Raw genomic sequence first — 18,682 nt, 5'->3', positions numbered from 1 at the left:
TGAAAAGACATAAATCTAAAAATTCTATTTCATTCTTATGTATTTTACTTGTGAATTCCAGATTAAAATTGTTATTGTTGAGATGGCTAATGAACTCCATAGCTTTAATGTCACTACCATTCCATACAATGAGGATGTCATCGATATAGCGCCGATACATCACGACACTCTCACTGTATGGATTGTTGTTCCACACATAATTCTCCTCGAAAGCAGCCATGTAAATATTTGCATAGGAAGGGGCCATGGGCGTACCCATGGCCGTTCCTTGTATCTGCTGATAAAACTTTTTCGCGAAAGAGAAAAAATTGTGGAACAGGATAAACTCTATCTCTCTGGCTAGATACCTTACTTGTATTGGTGGTAGGTCACTGAATTTGTTAAAAAAAACTCCTCAAAGGCTTTTACTCCCTCTACATGAGGAATATTTGTGTATAATGAAGTGATATCACAGGATATCCATAAAAAGCTATCATCCCAAGTTATGCCTTCAAATAATTTAATTGTTTGGGTAGTATCTTTTAGGTAGGATCTAGTTTTTCTAACAACTGGCTGTAGATACCAATCAACATAACTGGAAAGATTACTAGTTAAGGACCCTACCCCGGAGATTATAGGTCTCCCTGGTGGGTTTTCTTTATCCTTGTGCACCTTCGGAAGGTGATAAAATAGAGGTACCGAAGGACAAGAAATCAAAATAAAGTTCGCTTCCTCAGTAGTCAATACGCTTTCTTCCCTTCCTTTTAATACAAAGGCATGTAGCTCTAAACTGTATTGGGAGGAGGGATCTTTTTCGAGTCTTTTGTATGTTTTTGTGCAGTTTAACAATCTATGTGCCTCATTGATATATATGTCTCGATCTTGGATAACAATCCCTCCTCCCTTATCTGCTTGTCTTATGGTGATAGTTAAATCAGATTTGAGTTCATCTAAAGCCTTTCTTTCTTGCTGGGTTAAATTGTCCTTATACTTATAATTTTCTTTCTTTTTCAGTGTTTCAAAATAACTCCTAAATTCTTCTTTTACAATTTCATTAAAAACTGGGATATAATTGCCTTGTGCGAAAATGGGTTTAAAACTCGACTGTTTTTTAAAATTACTATGTTTAATGGGAATTTCTTCCTCATATACACTCATATTAAACAACTCTTCCTCATCTTGTTCTACTTCTATATTATATGTGTTAGGTAAACAATTTTCATTTAAACTTACTAATGTATTCAGAACTTCAATCTCCTGCTGATCTGATTGAACATGGCTGATATCCTTTCTTTCTTCCCTGGATTCAATTTTTAAAAAATAGCGCTGCAAAGTAAGCTTACGGATATATTTCTGTAGATCTATAAATATTTCAAAGCTATTGGGCAGGCTATGAGGTGCAAATTTTAGTCCTTTACCTAATAGCTTATATTCACTTGTGGTTAGAATTCTCTTGGATAAATTAAAAACATATTTTTTTCTCTTGTTCTAATACCTGCCTCTTGATCTTACATTCTCTAACTCGTATCCCTGCTCTGGATCCTCGTCTTGTTCCCACCTTCTTTTTGTACCCTGTCTCCTCTCCTCTCTCTTCTCCTGTGGCTGATAATTCGGGTATTGGTCCCACTGTCTCTCTTGCTGGTTGTAATTGTATTGGGTTTTCTGTGGCCAAGTTTGTTGCGGCCTGTCCCTCCATAAAAAAGAGGAAGAAGATGAGGGAGCAGCAGGGGATACATAAGCATGAGGATTATTATTGTGTTTGAAATGTTGTTGCTCTCTTTGTGCATAATTGTTCGATTCTTTTCTAAAATGTACATACGGTTTAGGTTTAGCCCCCTGCTCTTTCCATCTAGGAGGTAGGGGTGATTTACTAAGAGCTTGAAAACGATTCTGTGTCTCTATTTCATTATCACTCTTCTTACCTGCCTTATCCCCATTACCCTTATTACTATTGTGTATACCATTTGTTTTTTGGGGTACAGGTTTTACTTCTCTATTTGAATAGTTTCCTTCTATAAGATGGGGCTGCTCTCTATCTTGCAAATAATTGCCCCTTTTATTGTTACCTCTTCTTTCTATGTGGTTCCTATTGTATATCCTATCATTTTTGTAGTCATCTTGGTCTCTTTTTAATTTTTGTGTTTTGTGTGCAATCAGTTCTTTTTCTAAAGTATCTATCCTAGTCTTGATGTCACTGTTAATTTTTTTCCATTTTTCAATATCATTAAATTTATTAATCTTTGGAGTTAAATCTTGTATTTCTTTCTTTATATTTTCCAGTTTGAATTCTCTATATCTGACTAATATTTTAATTAGCGTCATAGAACAAGTGTGTAAAGCACTATCCCACTCAGTACTGAATTCTATTTCATCTAAGTTGAACGCAGGATACTTATTTATCCTTAGTCCTCTAGGGATTATATTGTGTAATATGTAATTATCTAATAAAATCAGGTCATGCCACTCTTTGGTGTCCTGGGTTAGTAATTTCTCCAATTGCCTAAAGAGACTATGTGGATCTTCACCCTCAATGCTGTTACTACTGAGCAGATTTATTTTCCTTTGTCTATGTCTAATATATTCTCCATTATTCACATTTTCTAAAGGTATAATATCCACCACTTCTTCCATCGTGCAGCTGTCCTACGAAACACAAAATAAACACACCACACTGAAAGTATTAACAGCGCAGCTAGGTAGAGTGGTGGATATAAATTAATAAACGTCGGGAAAGGAGAGATAAAAAATATAGCAAATAGCTAAGAGTAATTATAAGTTATTAGATTATAAAATTAATTTTGTAACAATAGTACATCAATAAAAATATTCGTACAAATTCATAAATAAATTTGTTAATACCAAAAAGAGCAAAGAAATAAATAAAGAACAGGTAAATAAAAACACTGATGAGTTTTTAAGATTGGTATTACCCACTGCAGGGAAGTGGTCTTAGGAGTACACACGTAGGGCAATGTTAGTTGCAAGGATTTTTATGTTGCCAACTCCTATTCACAGGTTTTTGATAATGAGGTGCAGCTGGTTCCAGAGGCTTTTTTCCAATCACTCTCTTTAAATGTGAATCCTAGGGCGAAAAGAAGAGACAGCGCAACCCCACATCAAGGTAGTAGTTTCACAGTTTTTAATTAACACACGAAAGTAATGCACTTACAGACAGAATAAAAAGATGTCGCATTAATCCCTTTATAGGGAACAACAAGAAGCAAGTCCCAGTTCTCTCAGGAATCTGTTCCGGTCCACAGCTATCAGTGCTGCCGCTTCGATATTGTTTACACACAGTCTCAGTGTATCAGAGCCGTCCTTGGCTCCGCCCCCAACGCGTTTCGTCTGTGCTGTCCAGACTTTCTCAAGAGGAAGTGATGATGCCTAGTACGCTCCCATGAGTCACTATTTACATCCACTTGTTACTTCTGATTGGATACTGACTGTCCTATCCGGTAGCGGTATGCGGACAAGCCTCTCTTGGTTACAGGCAATAACATAGATTCCGCTTAGAGTAAACACAAAATCTATCATAACATCATGTAGCTATTAAATATTAAACACTTAAGGGGGCGGAGCCTGCACTCATTGCGGCAAGACACGTTTTGGTGAAGCTCTCTGAGCCTGAATCTCTTTTTATGTGCTAATTATAGTAAAACTTCTATATTTGCTGACCTGAATCAGAAATCTGTTAAAGAGAACGGATGGGCTCTAGGAGTGGAGAATTTGACGGACCCTTTGCCAATGTTCCTTGAGTCAGCTACGCTACAGGCCTATTTTCAGGACAGGACGCCATTTCTGTAGCTACGCAGTACCGCGTGGATCAGGAGTGGACCCTGTATAGGTTTTGGAGTGTAGGTCTGGGGCTGCCGACATATTACCCCCCCCCCGAACTCCGGGGTTACGATATCCTCTTGCAGGATAACAACTGCACACCTTGGGCTACCAAAGTTGTAGCAGACTGCCACTTTGCATTCAGACATTAAACCGGACAGCGGTGGACTGATAATTGGTGGGGAAATAACATGGAAGATATAATGAGTGCTGTGGACCAGTGGGAATATGAGATAAAATCTCTCCTCAGGAGCCACTTTGCAGAGCTAGAGCTGGAATTGCGCCTGATCCTGGAGCTGCCGATTTCCCCGGGTCCTCTACATAGATCAGATCCACAAGGGGAGACCAAATCAAAGGGAGGTCCGACAGTTGCACCAGTACTGAGCGCTTTCTCAAGACCGGCAATTACAGCAGCCCTCTACCAAGAGGATAGTGCCCCCACTCATTTGTGCACTACATCTTTGCGACCGAAACCACCTGTGGGCCACACACAGTCTTTAGATGAGAAGCGCAGATCACCAACTATTAGCCAACATAAGAAGCCACTGCCAGTGTTACCGCCGCGGAATCCTAAGAAAGTAAGAAGCCAATACCGCTGGAGATATCGGCTCCCCGTTACGGGATCAGAGGCACAGATTTCAGAGACTTCTATCCCGGCATTTAAGCTGATAACCTTCCAGCCCTCTTGGCACCTCTACGTTAGGCCCTTCCTGTTTCATTGCGGGCCAGCTCTGAACAGAGGTGACTTGAGTTGCGGAGCTTCGGCTCCTGACAGGTCCGATGGTAGTGTGTTCCAGCTTTTCGACCCTGGGGGCACAACATGACTCTAAGGATTGGGGTTTACAGTCGCTACTTGAGCAAACATAATAGAAAGCCCCAGACTGTGACATGAGCTCGGCATACTAGGATTGTTTGTTATTCTAAGGGGCTACGTGTCAATAAATTTTCCCCATAAAGGCAGTTTTCTGTGGAGCGGAGCCCCCCTTGGCAAGATTGCACTCTCTATGGAACCACAGGCTGAACTGATCCTCCATAGCTTGTTAAAATGCTGGGACGAAACTCTTTCAGACTGTTTAATGCACTGGGTGAGATGCTCCGGTGTCGAATAACCTATAGAGTAATGTACATCTTGCTCGTATATATTTATATTTGTTTCTGTGGTTTCCCATGCTTTGTACCTAGCATTCTAATTGTTATATGTTAAACTTTATGTTCCACATGTTGTTTGTACTATCGTAACCGCTATTAGATGTCAGACCCACCCTTCATGAACGCAGATTTAATGCTGTCACTATACCTCCAGCTTGAGGCAGTTAGGTCTGTCTATCTACTATAGCAAGGTAACCCTCCCTTCCTCTTTTTAATGCACAGCTACAGGTAGTCACCTATTATTTATACATAACTATATTTGGAGACCTATCTTGCTAATTACCTGTGGTACACCATCCTAGTTAGACTCTTGTTCAGACCTGCTGTGCACTATATCCCAATAAGCTATCTATATTCATCACTGTTACACAGTCGCTAGTGTATAGTTTATTTAGAGCTGGAGGTCATGGACAGCCATTATCTTGTTATTATCTATATAATCAGTATTAGGGGTTATTGTCCATGTCTAGTATATTGTCCTATTGTTGGCTCTGCATACTCCAAGTGACGCTAAACTGTTTCCATCACTGTACAAAAGCTAGCTTTCACAGTTCTAAGCCCAAGAGTGGCTAAAGTCCAACCTACCTTTCCTCCATTAAAAAATACTAAACTATAAGAGGGTCCAAAAGTGGCCTGCCAGTACATTAGGAGGTATATATTCTTTTAAAAAATGAGGTTTCTCTTAAGATTTGCATACTGCTATCTCTTATGAAGCTATGACAATACACCAATATTATTTTTCTTGTGTGGGGCGCGCACTGTAACTACATGAACATTTGTACTCTCCCTTGCATATTATATTGTATTTACTTCTGTGTCAGTATGACAAATTTCTATCTGCTATGTAATTGCTGTTTATTCCTCAATAAAAATTATTTAAAAAAAAAAAAAAAATATTAAACACTTAAAAATACAATTTAATGAACATCGTAAAATCCAATATAAAATAAACATTGTATAAATCACAAGTTAATACGATGATAAAAAACAAATCTTTTGCATATTATGAAGGAAAACTAAAACTTGCACAAGAAAATTTACATACATAATACGCATTCTTTAAAAATACTAAAGTTGATACGAATTCATTCAAAATATTTAAAGGAACCTACATTATAAAAGAAAGAGTTGATACAAGAGTCAATTAAAACTAAATTGCTATATTTAAAACAAGAGTTGCTGATTTAAAACATAAAGGCCTGCAAGTCTATGTCGACATTTAACCCTTTTGGGGCCATACAGTTAAGCAAAAGACTCGAAAAAGATCCCTCCTCCCAATACAGTTTAGAGCTACATGCCTTTGTATTAAAAGGAAGGGAAGAAAGCGTATTGACTACTGAGGAAGCGAACTTTATTTTGATTTCTTGTCCTTCGGTACCTCTATTTTATCACCTTCCGAAGGTGCACAAGGATAAAGAAAACCCACCAGGGAGACCTATAGTCTCCGGGGTAGGGTCCTTAACTAGTAATCTTTCCAGTTATGTTGATTGGTATCTACAGCCAGTTGTTAGAAAAACTAGATCCTACCTAAAAGATACTACCCAAACAATTAAATTATTTGAAGGCATAACTTGGGATGATAGCTTTTTATGGATATCCTGTGATATCACTTCATTATACACAAATATTCCTCATGTAGAGGGAGTAAAAGCCTTTGAGGAGTTTTTTTAACAAATTCAGTGACCTACCACCAATACAAGTAAGGTATCTAGCCAGAGAGATAGAGTTTATCCTGTTCCACAATTTTTTCTCTTTCGAGAAAAAGTTTTATCAGCAGATACAAGGAACGGCCATGGGTACGCCCATGGCCCCTTCCTATGCAAATATTTACATGGCTGCTTTCGAGGAGAATTATGTGTGGAACAACAATCCATACAGTGAGAGTGTCGTGATGTATCGGCGCTATATCGACGACATCCTCATTGTATGGAATGGTAGTGACATTAAAGCTATGGAGTTCATTAGCCATCTCAACAATAACAATTTTAATCTGGAATTCACAAGTAAAATACATAAGAATGTAGATTTATGTCTTTTCATTGATCCAACTACTAACAAAACAGCAGTCAAGAATTTCAAGAAAGAATTAGATAGCAATGGATTTCTAAATGCAGGAAGTGGCCACCTGCCTCAATGGAAAATAAATATTCCTTATGGCCAATTTCTTAGGATCCGTAGAAATTGTACCAACATAGAAGATTTTGAAATAGAAGCGGATCAGTTAGAAAACAAATTTCTTAAGAAAGGATATGATAGTGGCCTAGTAAAGAAAGCAAGAACAGAGAGTAGAAACAAAGTTAGAGAGGATCTTCTGCTTAGAAATAATGAAATACAAACTACTACTAAAACCCAAAATGAGCTTAAGAAATTGGGAGCTAAATTTATAACTACATATAACCTAGGTGCTGATTTTATTAAAACCACACTTAAAAAACATTGGAATATCCTGCAGGCTGACCCTGTGTTAGGACCCCATCTAGAGCCTTACCCAGTAACCATCTTTAAGAAAAATAAGAACATCAAAAACATTTTAGCACCATCAAAGCTGAGAGAATTGAATAACAAAATGAAAGGGACCCTCTCAGACTGGTGTATAAATAAAGGAGGAACCTTCAAATGTGGTAGACTTAACTGTTGCATGTGCAGTCTTATCAGTAAGGGTGATAGTGTTTACAATTGGGATCGTTCTAAAGAATTTAAAATTAAAGATAGAGCTTCATGTGTATCCATATATGCGGTGTATTATCTCATGTGTGATTGTAATTTGATTTATGTGGGAAGAACGAAAAGGAAAGTCAAACGCTGCATATATGAACACATAGAGAACATAACAAAAGGATACGAGAACCATAGTCTGTCTGAACACTTCAGGAAGGTGCATAATAAAAATCCAAATACTTAAAGGTGAAAATTCTAGAGATTATACCACAGACAGTGGGCAATGAGCAACAGAGATTAATGCACCTTAGAAAATGTGAAACCAAATGGATTCACTTGCTTAACTGTATGGCCCCAAAAGGGTTAAATGTCGACATAGACTTGCAGGCCTTTATGTTTTAAATCAGCAACTCTTGTTTTAAATATAGCAATTTAGTTTTAATTGACTCTTGTATCAACTCTTTCTTTTATAATGTAGGTTCCTTTAAATATTTTGAATGAATTCGTATCAACTTTAGTATTTTTAAAGAATGCGTATTATGTATGTAAATTTTCTTGTGCAAGTTTTAGTTTTCCTTCATAATATGCAAAAGATTTGTTTTTTATCATCGTATTAACTTGTGATTTATACAATGTTTATTTTATATTGGATTTTACGATGTTCATTAAATTGTATTTTTAAGTGTTTAATATTTAATAGCTATATGATGTTATGATAGATTTTGTGTTTACTCTAAGCGGAATCTATGTTATTGCCTGTAACCAAGAGAGGCTTGTCCGCATACCGCTACCGGATAGGACAGTCAGTATCCAATCAGAAGTAACAAGTGGATGTAAATAATGACTCATGGGAGCGTACTAGGCATCATCACTTCCTCTTGAGAAAGTCTGGACAGCACAGACGAAACGCGTTGGGGGCGGAGCCAAGGACGGCTCTGATACACTGAGACTGTGTGTAAACAATATCGAAGCGGCAGCACTGATAGCTGTGGACCGGAACAGATTCCTGAGAGAACTGGGACTTGCTTCTTGTTGTTCCCTATAAAGGGATTAATGCGACATCTTTTTATTCTGTCTGTAAGTGCATTACTTTCGTGTGTTAATTAAAAACTGTGAAACTACTACCTTGATGTGGGGTTGCGCTGTCTCTTCTTTTCGCCCTAGGATTCACAGTATTAGACTAGAAATACTATTTTGAATTTGAATGTAACATTCAAATTCGAATGTGACATTCAAATTTGAATATTACATTTAAAAAACACAGTATTAGACTAGAATTACTATTTAGAATTTGAATGTGACATTCAAATTCGAATGTAGCATTCAAATTCAAATATTACATTTATTAAACACAGTTGTAGACTAGAAATACTATTTTGAATTCGAATGTGACATTCAAATTCGAATATTACATTTAAAAAACACAGTATTAGACTAGAATTACTATTTAGAATTTGAATGTGACATTCAAATTCGAATGTAGCATTCAAATTCAAATATTACATTTATTAAACACAGTTGTAGACTAGAAATACTATTTTGAATTTGAATCTTACATTTCGAAATTGAATGAATACATAGCTAAACATTCTATTATTCGAATGAATATTTCCGAATTTTATTGAAAAATTCGAAAACGAAAATTTGAAAATAGAATGTTAGAATGTTATATAAACATTCGAAATTCGAACGAACGAATGTATCAAAATTCATTTTAAATTTCAAATTTTTGGAAACATTCGTCCATCCCTCGCTGTCACACTGGCCTGTATAGAAATGTTACAAACTGCGCATCTGAGCAACCCTTTGGTGTAGTTATATCTGTACAAATCAAAATCAGTCATTACATACATGCCTTAAAGGGACAGTAAAGACATGGAATGGAAATAGAAGATGGACCTGCGGCTGGGATAAAGATTGAAGAAGATGGTCCTGCGATTTATGAAGATCTTTCGCCACCGGGATGAAGATAGATTGCCGCACTTCATCAATGGTAAGTACCAATTTTGGGGTTAGTTTTTTTTTTTTTTTTTTTAGTTTAGGGCTTCTTTTATTTTTATTGGGCTGAAAAAGAGCTGAATGCCCTTTTAAGGGCAATGCCCATACAAATGCCCTTTTTGGGTAGATTAGTTTTTTTTTTTTGTTAGGTTTTTTTTTATTGTGGGGGGTTGTAATGTTAGGGGGTTAAGTTCTTTATTTTGCAAAAGAGCTGTTAACTTTAGGGCAATGCCCTACAAATGGTCCTTTTAAGGGTTATTGGTAGTTTATTTATAGATTATATTATTTATTTATTTATTTTGGGTGGTTTTTTTTTATAAACGTGGGTAATAGAATAGGAATAATTTTTATTATTTTGGATAATTTTGTTTGTTATTTTTTGTAATGGTAGGTTTTTTAATGTTTGTAATTTTAGTGTTTATTATTTTTTGTAATGTTAGGTTGTTTTTTTGTTTGATTTTTTTTAAAACAAGCAAATGTTTTTTGTTAATTTAAGCTTAGGTTTTATTTTTGTTTCACAGGTAAGTTTTTATTTATTTTAAGGTAGTTATTATATTGTAACTTTAGATGTATTTAGTTAAAGTTAGGGGGTGTTAGGTTTAGGGTTTAACAGTTTCATTTAAGTAGTTGCGATGTGAAGGGACGGCGGTTTAGGGGTTTAATAGTTTATTTTAGTGTTGGTGATGTGGGGGGAGCGACAGTTTAGGGATTAATAATTTAATTTAGTGTTGGCGATGTGGGGGGACAGCGGTTTAGGGGTTAATAGGTTTATTTACTGTTTGCAATGTGTGGGATGGCGGTTTAGGGGTTAATAGATTTACTAGTTGTGATGCGGTCGTGTGGCGGTTTAGGGGTTAATAGGTTTATTTATTGGTTGGAATGCGGGTAGATGGCGGTTTAGGGGTAAATAGGTTTATTTATTAGTTGCGATACGGGCGGATGGCTGTTTAGGGGTTAATAGTTTTATTTACTAATTGTGATGCGGTAGATGGTGGTTTAGGGGTTAATAGATTTATTTTTTAGTTGCAATGCTAGCGGATGGCGGTTTAGGGTTAGTAGGTTTATTAGTTGCAATGCGTGCACATCACAACTAATAAATGGGTGTTAGTGTACTTTGTAACATATTTTTGATGTGTTTTGTGAAACTTTTTTGTTTTGCAAAACACATAACTACAGGTCTTTGAATGCGGAATGGATCGTTGAAGTATAGGCGATAGCGATCGTGGAAAAGCCATACCACGTGACTTGTAATATCAAGTAGGTGACCATTCCGCACGCAAAGACCATTTTTCAAGCGGTGAAGCCATACCGCACAACTTGTAATCCGGGCCAGTGGTAGCTAATAATCTAATCTATCTAAATATGCTCACAAAAGAAAGTAAATAGAAGCCTACAGATACAGGTGATTTTCTCCAAAAAACACCTTAGAAAATCTACAGAGAAAATGTTAGAATGATTAGTACCAACCCGGGTACTTGATCAATACTAAAATCTGTGGCGCTGAAACAGCTGAACTATAAACTTAGATGGCTAATTACATAAGTACTCTAAAAGAGTGAGTAGATTAAACGATTTTATCAAACCCAAATATATATATAATTTAATACTGATAATTCATTCCCTATAATACATAATAATTATACACAACAATTCATGCAACATTCAAGAAAGACTTAATAACAATTAAAAATTAAAAAAGCAATTGCTTCATAAAAATAAACATATACACATGATCATAAAAATAAAAATACAATGCAAAATACAAATGACAAAAACGGGGGTGTAGTAAACCAATAAATAAGAAATCAGTCTCTGGATGGTCTTTCAATCCGTTTGAATAGTAATGAGACCCAAAATATTAAAGTCAGTTTGTTAAGTATACTCCAGCATTGCACACCAATCCTAATGCAGGTGAAAGAAAAGACAAGACAAGAGAAACTTGTCACAAGAAAAGCAAATAGTTGGTGATAAACGTCTTACTTACACAGGAAGTATGGTGATAAACGTCTTACTTACACAGGAAGGGCAATGTCAGCACAAGTGTTATTACGATTCTCCAAAGACGCTTTACAGTTTTAGCATTTACAGCAATACCGCTGTTTTGGCGTTTCAAACTCAGTCAGCGTGTCTATGGCAATTACGTATCCTCAGATGGATCAACAAGGAAAACAACGCGTTTCGGCTAATACGCCTTTCTCAAGCTCTCCTTGCATTACTGCAATGATGCCTTTTATAATGAATGTCTATGGCTTCTATTGTTATGTGTAATTAATATTATCAACCTATTTTCTTTTACAAGATATGACGAGTCCACGGATTTCATCCTTATGGGAATAAATTTCCTGTTAGCAGGAAGTGACAAAGAGCACCACAGCAGAGCTGTATATATAGCTCCTCCCTTCCCTCCCAATCCAGTCATTCTCTTTGCCTGTGTTAGTGATAGGAAGAGGTAAAATGGGGTGTTAGTTTAGATTCTTCAATCAAGAAGTTTTTTTTATTTTAAAATAGTGCCAGTGAGTACTATTTTTCTCAGGGAGAAATTGTCAGTCTATTACTTCCCAAGAGGAGTGGAGACATCTTATTTTCTACCCTGATGTTGATGATCTTAGCAAACGTTATCTAAGATCCATGATGGTTCCCACAGCGCAGCTGAATGTAGTGTAAGAAAAATCTTCAGTGTGGAGAACTGTGTCTTGCTACAAGCAGCATTGAGGTATGTTCAGTCTTTTGTTTCTGGGGAGACTTGATGCATTAGAACAGGCTGACATTATTCCCTATATGGCTAGAGTTACACCCACAGTGGGCGGGGCCTATTTTCGCTCGCTCAGACGCGCAGTATCATCCGGATAGCATTGGCAGCAGAGTCCTGGGCTCTGGTGGGGCCTAAGTTGTCTTGACTTTCGAAGGGCCTTAAAAGCTTCTCAAGCAGCAGCAGTGTATTCCGGGGACAGGTAGGCGGCACAGCAGAGCTGTGGCGTGGTGCAGGGGCCTGAATAAATATAATAAATAAATAACTGTTAAATCGATATTATATTTTTTCTTACACATCTCAGCAAGTGGATGCAATACTGATAGAGTATTTTGGGCACATTAAAAATTGCCACAAACACGTTTTTGAAGATATCAGAAAAATTGTTGCGCTTTTATTATTTAAAGGCACAGTACAGTTTTTTTGTATTAACATTTTTGTCTATATAATTTGAATTCAGAGCTCAATATTTTAAGCAAAGAACGACTATTATTACTATTGCTAGTCTGTTTAATATGTCTGAAACTGAGGAAATTCCTTGTTCTATGTGTTTAGATGCCACTGTGGAACCCCCTCTGATTTTTTTGTCCCTTGTGTACTGAGAGGGCCTTACAATGTAAAGCACAGATTTTATGTAAAGAAAATGTGTCTAAGGATGATTCTCAGTCTGAGGAGAATCAGGGTATACCGCCAAATTCTTCCCAAGCGTCACAACCTTTAACGCCCACCCAAGCGATGCCTGGTTCTTCAACCACATCTAATTCATTTACTCTGCAGGATGTGGCTGCAGTTATGTCAACTACCCTTACAGAGGTATTATCTAAGTTGCCAGTGTTACAGGGCAAACACAGAAGGACATCAGTCCCCTGATGCTTTGTTAGCTATTTCCGGTGTACCCACAAAGGGATCTGATTTGGGGGTCAGGCAACTTCTGTCTGAGGGGGAACTTTCTGATTCGGGAAGTGTGTTACCTCAGGCAGACTCGGACGTCATGTCCTTTAGATTTAAGCTTGAACACCTCTGCCTGTTACTTCGGCAGCTTTTAGCGACTCTGGATGTGGTATTGTGGTACCACCAGAGAAATTGTGTAAAATGGACAAATACTTAGAGGTACCTGCTTACACTGATGTTTTTCCGGTTCCTAAGAGAATTTCGGAGATTATTAAGAGGGAATGAGACAGACAATGTATCCCGTTCTCGCCTTTTCCTAATTTCAAGAAAATGTATCCCATATCTGACACTGTTCGGGATGTTTGGCAAACAGTCCCTAAGGTGGAGGGAGCTATATTTACCCTGGCTAAGCGTACAACTATTCCTATTGAGGACAGTTGTGCTTTCAAAGACCCTATCGATAAGAAATTGGAGGGTCTTCTAAAGAAATTGTTTATTCATCAGGGTTTCCTTTTACAACCAACAGCCTGCATTGTACCAGTTACCACTGCTGCGGCCTTCTGGTTTGATGCATTAGAAGAGTCTCTTAAGACTGAGACTCCTTTAGAGGATATTTTAGATAGAATTAAGGCTCTTAAGCTGGCTAATTCTTTTATTACAGATGCCGCCTTTCAGATTGCCAAATTGGTGGCTAAGAATGCCGGATTTGCTATTTTAGCGCGTAGAGTGTTATGGTTAAAATCTTGGTCTGCTGATGTGCCATCTAAGTCAAAACTTTTGGCTATTCCTTTCAAGGGTAAGACCCTATTCGGGCCTGACTTGAAAGAAATCATTTCTGACATTACGGGAGGTAAGGGTCATCTCCTACCTCAGGATAGAACTGCTAAACTGAGGGGTAAACAAAATAATTTTCGTTCCTTTCGGAACTTTAAAGGAGTCCCCTCTTCTTTCTCTTCTTCCGCCAAGCAGGAAGGGAATTTTGCTCAGGCCAAGTCCGTCTGGAGACCCAACCAGACTAGGAACAAGGGTAAACAACCCAAGAAGCCCGCTGCTGCTACCAAGACAGCATGAAGGGGCGGCCCCCAATCCGGGACTGGATCTAGTAGGGGGCAGACTTTATCTCTTTGCCCAAGCTTGGGTAAGAGATGTACAGGATCCTTGGACACTGGAAATCGTGTCCCAAGGGTATCAGCTGGAATTCAAAAATTCTCTCCCAAGGGGTAGGTTTCTTCTTTCAAGATTGTAGACCAGATAAAAAGAGAGGCATTCTTACGTTGTGTAAAAGACCTCTCTACTATGGGAGTAATTCGTCCCGTTCCAAGACTGGAACAGAGACAGGGGTTTTACTCAAATCTTTTCATGGTCCCCAAAAAAGAGGGCACGTTTCGACCGATTTTAGATCTAAAAAGACTAAACAAGTTTCTCAGAGTCCCATCCTTCAAGATGGAGACTATTCGAACAATTCTGCCATTGATCCAGGAGGGTCAATATATGACTACCGTGGACTTGAAGGAAGCATATCTTCATATTCCTATCCACATGGATCATCACCAGTTCCTAAGGTTTGCCTTTCTAGACAAAGTTTTTCAGTTTGTGGCTCTTCCCTTCGGGTTGGCCACAGCACCCAAGATCTTCACAAAGGTTCTAGGGTCTCTTCTGGCGGTTCTCAGACAGCGGGGCATTGCAGTGGCGCCTTATCTGGACGATATTCTGATCCAGGCGTCGTCTTACCATCTGACAAAGTCTCATACAGACATGGTTCTGTCCTTTTTGAGGACCCACGGGTGGAAGGGGAATCTAGAAAAGAGTTCCTTAATTCCACAGACAAAGGTTCCCTTCTTGGGAACTCTAATAGATTCCATATCTATGAAAATTTTCTTGACAGAGGTCAGAAAGTTAAAGATTCTGAATACATGCCGAACTCTTCAATCCAATCCTCGGCCATCAGTGGCTCAGTGCATGGAGGTAATTGGATTGATGGTGGCGGCAATGGACATCATTCCGTTTGCTCATTTTCATCTCAGACCACTACAACTGAGCATGCTCAGGCAGTGGAATGGAGATTATGCAAATTTGTCTCCTCAGATAGATCTGGATCAGGAGACAAGAGACTCTCTTCTTTGGTGGTTGTCGCCGGATCATCTGTCCCAAGGGACATGCTTCCGCAGATCCTCATGGGTGATAGTGACAACGGACGCCAGTCTACTAGGTTGGGGTGCAGTCTGGAATTCCCTGAAGGCTCAGGGTGTATGGACTCAGTCGGAGTCTCTACTTCAAATCAATATTCTGGAATTGAGAGCAATATATTCAATGCGCTTCAGGCATGGCCTCAGTTGGCTTCGGCCAAATTCATCCACTTTCAGTCGGACAACATCACGACTGTGGCTTACATCAATCATCAGGGAGGAACAAGGAGTCCCTTAGCGATGACAGAAGTATCCAAGTTAATTCGGTGGGCGGAGGCTCACTCTTGTTATCTGTCAGCAATCTACATCCCAGGAGTGGACAACTGGGAAGCAGACTTTTTAAGCAGACAGACGTTTCATCCGGGGGAGTGGGAACTCCATCCGGAGGTCTTTGCCACTCTGATTCTCAGATGGGGCAGACCGGAATTGGATCTGAGGGCATCTTGTCAGAATGCCAAGCTCCCAAGATACGGATTCAGGTCATGGGATCCTCAGGCCGAATTGATAGATGCCTTGGCAGTGCCTTGGTCGTTCAACCTAGCTTATGTGTTTCCACCATTTGCTCTCCTGCCCCGGGTGATTGCACGTATCAAATAGGAGAGGGCTTCAGTAATTCTAGTCGCGCTTGTGTGGCCTCACAGGACTTGGTATGCCGATCTGGTGGACATGTTTGGATGTGGTCCGTGCCCTGAAGTTTTACTTGCAGGGGACTAAGGAATTCTGTCAATCATCTTCATTATTCATTGTCTTTTCTGGAAAGCGTAGGGGCCAGAAGGCTATGGCTACCTCTCTTTCTTTTTGGCTTCAGAGTATCATCCATCTGGCATATGAGACTGCTGGACAGCAGCCTCCTGAAAGAATTACGGCTCATTCTACTAGTGCTGTGGCTTCCTCATGGGCATTTAAAAATGATGCTTCTGATGAACAGATTTGCAATGCTGCAACTTGGTCGTCTCTTCATACTTTTTCCAAATTTTACAAATTTGATATTTTTGCTTCTTCTGAGGCTGGTTTTGAGAGAAAGGTTCTTCAAGCAGTGGTGCCTTTCATTTAGGTTCCTGTCTTGTCCCTCCCTTTCATCCGTGTTCTATAGCTTTGGTATTGTATCCCATAAGTAAGGATGAAATCCGTGGACTCGTCATATCGTAAAAGAAATAAATTTATCAGGTAAGCATAAATTTCCTTTTTTCTCTCAATAATTCATATATTGTGCTAGTTTATATCGTAGTAGATGAGATCTTCAAATGATTTATATACAAGTACAATGTCCGTAATTGTTTAAAGCACCAATTGCAGTATGCTCACAATCTAAATCCAGAATCATATTACATTAAAATGGATTGTTGATATAATTTTGAAATATATAATTTACAGAGTCCTGTTGCATTATAAATATATATTCCAAGTATTTAAATATGTTGACCATGATGTATTTACAAACCAATATCGATGTCTAATAGAATTTCCCATTTAATGATATTATTAAACACAGTTGGTAACTAAACGATTTGGGAAAACACTAAGTAAAAAGTATATTTGAAATTTTAAATATGCTAGAACTACTAGTATCAATTTATAAAAAAATTATAAAAATAGATAATTTATACAAATAATAGTAGAGATTCTTAGATTCAAAGATTGCATCTGCTAACCCCAAATGTCCACCAGTCCGTAAAAAACAAGTTCAACAATGTGCACACCGCAGTGGAAGGTGACAGATGCAAACATGAACCCAAAACTTATGAACTAATAATTAGAAGATGGATAATACCTGATTAAATGTATCATTACAGAGGATGTATTCAGGGATATTTAATATATAATTAATTATTCTAAATTATTTTAAAAAGTTAAAAATTGATTTTGAAATAAAAAAAAAAAATTATAATTAAAAAACATTTTTTGATGATAAAACTTAAAATCCACTAATCCACTAAACTAATCTGCAAGGAAACATCTCAACTCAAATTCTTGGTTTAATCCTTTGGGAGTGAGACTTCATTTCAAAGATCCATTTGCTCTCTAATTTTAATAAGCTATTGTGTATATCCATGCCTCTCCAATTTTTATTGACCTTTGCTATTCCTGTATATTTTAGACATTTAGGATTTGCTTTATTGGAATTATAAAAATGTTTTGGGATGGGAAGTTCTTTATTCCTTTCTTGATCATAATTTTCAATTGATAAAATATGTTCCATAATACGATCTCTCAGGGGTCTTTCCAATTCTCCTATATATTGTAGACCACAAATGCACTCAATGAGGTAGACTACATTTCTATCTGAACATCTTATTTGTTGCTTGATTTTATAGCTCTTACCAGTAACATTGGATTTTATTTCTTTTTTTTTTACTGCATGTTTACACATACCTTACATGTTAAGCATGGGAAATATCCATTGATTATTTTACCCATTAAATCAAGGTCCCTATTGCTTTTTCTTTGTATTTCTGTAGGGGCCAGAATTGATTTCAAATTTTTGGATCTTTTATATATTATTTTTGGGTATTTGGGTAAAAATTCTCCTATTAGCTCATCGCTTTTTAGGACCGACCAATGCTTCCTAATATTTTTTTCTATTAGATAGTTATTCTGACTATACTTTGTGATAAAAGGGACAAAGAGTTCTTTATTATCATTCAACATATTTCTATCTTTTTTTTTTTGTTAGTAGCTCCTTCCTGTTTTTTGTTCTTAATAGTTGTAATATCCTTTTCTTTGTGTCCTCTATCTATAAATTTCTTTTTTAGAACCTCTACTTGTATATCATAGTTAATATTGTTACTGCAATTCTTTCGGATGCGCAATAGCTGTCCCTTAGGGATATTGTTCTTCCAAGACTGATGGTGACAGCTTGTCTGATGTATAAAATTGTTTGCATCCACCGACTTGAAATGTGTTTTTTTATTTATAATTTTATTTGTAATCTATATTTCAAGATCTAAGAAACTTATTTTTCATTGCTAATTTCGCTAGTGAACTTCAAATTTTTACTATTAGTATTCATTTCCAAAATGAATTGTTCAAAATCCTTATGTGTTCCTTTCCAAATTAAGACTATATCGTCGATATAGCATCTGTATAGGACCAGATTTGCCGCAAGAATGCTTGAATCAAAAAATTCTCTGTCCCACAATCCCATGAAAAGATTTGCATAACTTGGGGCAAATCTGGTCCCCATTGCAGTTCCACATTTCTGTATGTAAAATTCATTGTTGTTATTAAAATAATTATG

This window comes from Bombina bombina, chromosome 7 (assembly GCF_027579735.1).
Source record: "Bombina bombina isolate aBomBom1 chromosome 7, aBomBom1.pri, whole genome shotgun sequence".
In the NCBI taxonomy this organism is placed as follows: Eukaryota; Metazoa; Chordata; class Amphibia; order Anura; family Bombinatoridae; genus Bombina; species Bombina bombina.
The sequence above is the reverse complement of the archived record's forward strand: the minus strand, read 5'-3'. Positions refer to the sequence as shown.